The 4,914-nt window shown below is 44.1% G+C and overlaps 1 pseudogene; it reads left to right on the forward strand.

The window, feature by feature from the left end:
- The first annotated feature begins 2,947 nt into the window (after positions 1 to 2,947).
- On the forward strand, positions 2,948 to 3,722 carry LOC102754301 (annotated as a pseudogene).
- Positions 3,723 to 4,914: the final 1,192 nt, after the last annotated feature.

The following is a 4,914-nucleotide window of genomic DNA, read 5'->3' on the forward strand; positions in this document are numbered from 1 at the left end:
GTAATACTCTTTGTAATACTTAAAGCAATAAAATAAATGTTAAAAAGAAAATAGAAATCTCAAAGTAAAGTCATAAAAAAGAGATAAGACCAATTGCTATGATGTGCTCTGACACCCAGGGGGTAGAATCTCCATGCAAGAGCTGCCTTTGGTGGTCAGTGAACTTCCACAAGGGGAGCGCCACTCAGCCGGAAGCTGGGCTGACGAATGACAAGTGCAGTAGCAGTGGAAGGCACCTCTCCCACCTCAACAGCAGCGCTAAGAATGTTTGGCAACTGGGATTAAGCCTAAGCCATCATTCAGACATCCCCTGAGGTCTCCCAAACTGCCAGAGGGTGAGGGACTCTGCCAAGTGTACAAAGTTCGTTCATTGGTCCTCTAATATTACAAATAAACCAAAATAAAATATAACAAAGTTCAAATACTTGGAGGCTAAATAGTCTTTTTTTTAAATAAACGGAGTCCCAGGGTATGAATTCCTACATGGAAGCAGTCCAATCGACGTCCCCAGATTTGGGCACATGGGGCCAGGCTGCAAGGGGTTAGTGGCCATTGGCAGTTAACCAGAAGGCCATGCCTCCAATCTGGGCGGTAGCGCATATAGGGGGTGTGTCTAACCAGGAGTAAAGGCCAGCGGTGGTTTGCTTATCAGTCCGGCCCCGAATAGCGGATTGGGGGCCGATGGGAGGCCAGGCTGGTCAGGGATATGGCATTTTGGGGCCCAGATAAGGCTGGTTGGCTGCCGCAATGCAAGTCATAGCCACCAGCCATTCTGGTCATTCTGCCATTTTGGTCACAGGGCATTTATGTACAAAAATAGATGACTGGATTACCACATGGATTAAAGAAGAAATCAAAATCATCCTGGAAATAAATGACCATTAAAAATAAAAATCATGCCGAAACCGGTTTGGCTCAATGGATAGAGCTTCGGCCTGCTGACTGAGGGGTCCCGGGTTCGATGCCGGTCAAGGGCATGTATCTGGGTTATGGGCACATTCCCAGAGGGCGATGTGCAGGAGCCAGCTGATCGATGTTTCTCTCTCATCGATGTTTCTGACTATCTCTCTCCCTTCCTCTCTGTAAAAAGTCAATAAAATATAAAAATAAAATAAAATAAAATCCAAAACCTAGGGACACACTGAATGTAGTCCTTAGAGGGAAGGAACTTCATAGCATTACAGGCCTAACTCAACTAGAAAAACAGTTAACAAATGATCTAACCCCCACAACTTAAAAAGTTAGAGGGACCAACAAGCAAAGCCCAAACTGAGCAGCAGGAAGGAAATAATGAAGATCACAGCAGAAATAAATTACATAGAGACCAAAAACCCCCACAAAAGATTAACAAAGACATGAGCTATTTCTTTGGAAGGATAACCCAGATTGATTAACCTCTAGTTGGGCTCACCAATAGGACCCAAGTAAACAAAATCAGAAATGAAAGAGGCAAAATAGCAAAAGAACCCACAGATATAAAAAGGATTGTAAATAAATACTATGGACAACTCTACTCCAACAAACTGATCATCCCTGAAGAAATGGACATATTCCTAGAAAAATGCTATCTTCCTAAACTCAATTAGAAAGAATAAAACATAGGACTAGGCCAATAACTACTCAGGAAATTCAAACAGGCACAAAAATAACTTGCAGCAAACAAAAGCCTGGGCTAGACGGCTTCATACGGAGTTTTACCAAGTGTTCAAAGAAAAACTAAACCTTCTTCCTAGACTATTCCATAATATTCAAAGGAAGTACCATTTCCAAACACTTTCTATGAAGCCACACAGGGGCCAGAGGGGACCCCGGGAGGTCTGGGCCCAGGACACACGTCCGAGGCTCCCAAACAAGGACAGGCTTTGTGCAGCAGGCGGGCAGTAGGACAGCCAAGCCCCGGGCCCCTCCTGGCAGGTCCCTGCCGATTCGCTGCCCGTGAATTCCTGAGGCCGCAGCTGCACCCAATTTTTATAAAAACTCTAAGAAAACTGGGCATAGAGGGATCATACCTCAACATAATAAAAGCCTTTTGTGAGAAACCTACAGGCATCATACCCAAGGGCAAAAACAATTACTCTAAGAAGAGGAAGAAGACAGGGATGCCCACTCTCACCACTTCTGTTTGACAGAGTACTGGTAGTGCTAGGCAATGCAATTAGACAAGAAGTTAAACAAGCATGATAAGTGGAAAAGAAGAAGTAAAACTGTCATTATTCACAGATGGCATGGTACTGTCCATAGAAATACCTAAAGACTCCATCAAAAATACTAGGAGATTTAACAAATGAATTTGGCAATATAGCAGGGTAAAAAATTAACACCCAGAATTCCATGGCACTTTGATACACCAATAATGAATTCCCAGAAAGAGAAACTACAAAACAAAACAAAACAAGAAAAATGCCATTTACCAGTGCAACCAAAAATTAAGACACTTAGGAATAAACAACTAAGGAGGTAAAACCTGTTCTTGGAAAACTACAGGAAATTGAAAAAAATGATAGAGGAAGACTAAAGCAAATAGGAGAACATACCATATTCATGGATTGGTACAATCAACATCATTAAAATGTTCATAGTACCCAAAGCAATGTACAGTTTTAATGTATTCCCCATTAAAATATCAATGGTGTATCTCAGATCCAGAAGAAAGTTTCCAAAAATGCCTATGGATTTAAAAGAGGACCCCAAATAGTTACAGCAATCTGGACAAAGCAGAACAAGGTTGGAGGACTCACAATATCAGATATCAAGCTATATTACAAAACCACCATTCTCAGAACTGCCTGTTACTAGCACTAAAACAGACATATAGACCAATGGGACAGAACAGAGAAAGAATTCGACCCTAACCATTTTGCCCAATTAATATTTGACGAAGGAGGCAAAAGCATAGAATGGAGTCAAGACAGTCTCCGCAATAAATGGTGTTGGGAACAATGGACAGATACATGCAAAGCCTGAACAGCTGCAGAGAGGAGGACAGGGCGCCAGGTGCCAAGGGTGGCCCGCACCCCAGAGGAGGGTGCACTTCCGAGTGACAAGGTTCATCCTGGAGGCAGGTGTCAAGTTAGGAATGCAGTCCATTCCCCTCGCCAACGCCTGTGCCACTTACCATAAGTTCTTCTGCGAGATCAACGTGGATGCCTATGACCCCTACTTGGTCACCATGTCTGCCCTTTACTTGGCTGGCAAAGTGGAAGTACAGCCCCTGCGAACCCGTGACATCATCAACGTGTCCAACAGGTACTCCCACCCGGGCAGCGAGCCCTTGGAGCTGGACTCCTGATTCTGGGTGATCCTGGACAGCATTGTACAGTGCAAGCTCCTTGTGCTGCAGGTACTGCACTTCCAAGTCTACTTTCAGCACCCACACAGGTACCTGCTCCACTACCTGATTTCTCTCAAGAATTGGCTGAATCCTTACAGCTGGCAATGGACCCCCATCTCCGTCACTGACTGGGCCCTGCTGTGGGACAGCTACCGCGGGGGGCTGTGCGTCCTATTCCAGGCTCAGCACATAGCGGTGGCGGTGCTCCACCTGGCCCTGCAGGTCTATGGGTTCCAGGTGCCCTGCCAAGGCCAAGGCCGAGAAGCCACCATGGCAGGTGTTTACTGACGACCTAACCAAGCCAATCATTGATAACATTGTGCCTGATCTCACTCCGATTTATACCGTGGACACAGAGATCTCCGAAGGCCCTTGCCCAGGCCTTCCCTAGGAGAAGCCTGGGATATTCGGCTGCCAGGGAACAGGGCCACCACATCGCCTAGATGGCTGGTGCCCAGAGCACTGCCTGGGAGGACTGGTTTTGTGCTGCTGGAGACAGGCCGGTGAAGTTGATGACATGCTTCCACTTTGATTCACAGGCTTTGACTGTCCCCAACAGCCATGGTCCAGATGGTGATGGGTGCTGACCTCCCGTAGGCAGGAGCGTGCTGCGGGTGGCTCTGAGGCCTCCAGATCTGCTTTTGTCCTTTGAAAGGACGCAGACTACAGCCGAGGTTTGGGATCAGTGGAAGGAAAATCAAAGAACAGATGGACTGTGCCCCGGAGGATTATTTTAAAGGCCATATTTAGAGAAAGTATGAATCAATTAACATAGAGGAAATTTTATTTTGTTTCATTAAAGATATTACAAAGCCAAAATAAAAACATAATGGTTATTCGTATTGGACAAAGAGCACAGATACATGCAAAATAATTAATCTAGACCACCAACTTATACCATACAGAAGTATAAACTGGGAATGAATAAAGGACTGAAACATAAGTGGGTGACCATGAAAAAAATAGAAGAATCCATAGGCAGCAAAATACCAGGCATCTGTCTTAGCAATACCTTTACTGATACAGCTCCGAGGGCAATGGAAAATGAGGAGAAAAGAAACAAATGGGACGACGTCAAATTAAAACCTTCTGCAGAGGAGAAGCAGCCAACAAATACAACAACAACAAAACAAGGAAGTCCACTGCCTGGGAGAATATATTTGCCAATGTTATATCCAATAAGGACCTATTCTCCAATATTCATACTGAACTTATCCAATTAAATAAAAGGAAGATCAACATTAAATAAAAAAATGGACATAGGATTAACACACTTTTTCAAAGTGGACATACAGAAAGCCAAGAGACACATAAAATTATGCTCAAAACCATTAATCATTCAAGAGATGCAAATCAAAAGGACAATGAGATACCATCTCACAATGGTCAAAATGGCTATCATCAACAATTCAACAAATAACAAGTGCTGTCGAGGATGGGGTGTAAAAGGAATCCTCTTGCAGTACTGGTGGGAATGCAGACTGTTATAGCAACTATGCAGAACAGTATGGAGTTTCCTCAAGAAATTTAAAAAATTAGGCTCCCATTTTAACCAGTAGCCCCACTACTAGGAACATATCCCA

This window comes from Myotis davidii, unplaced genomic scaffold, assembly GCF_000327345.1.
Source record: "Myotis davidii unplaced genomic scaffold, ASM32734v1 scaffold4134, whole genome shotgun sequence".
Classification (NCBI taxonomy): Eukaryota; Metazoa; Chordata; class Mammalia; order Chiroptera; family Vespertilionidae; genus Myotis; species Myotis davidii.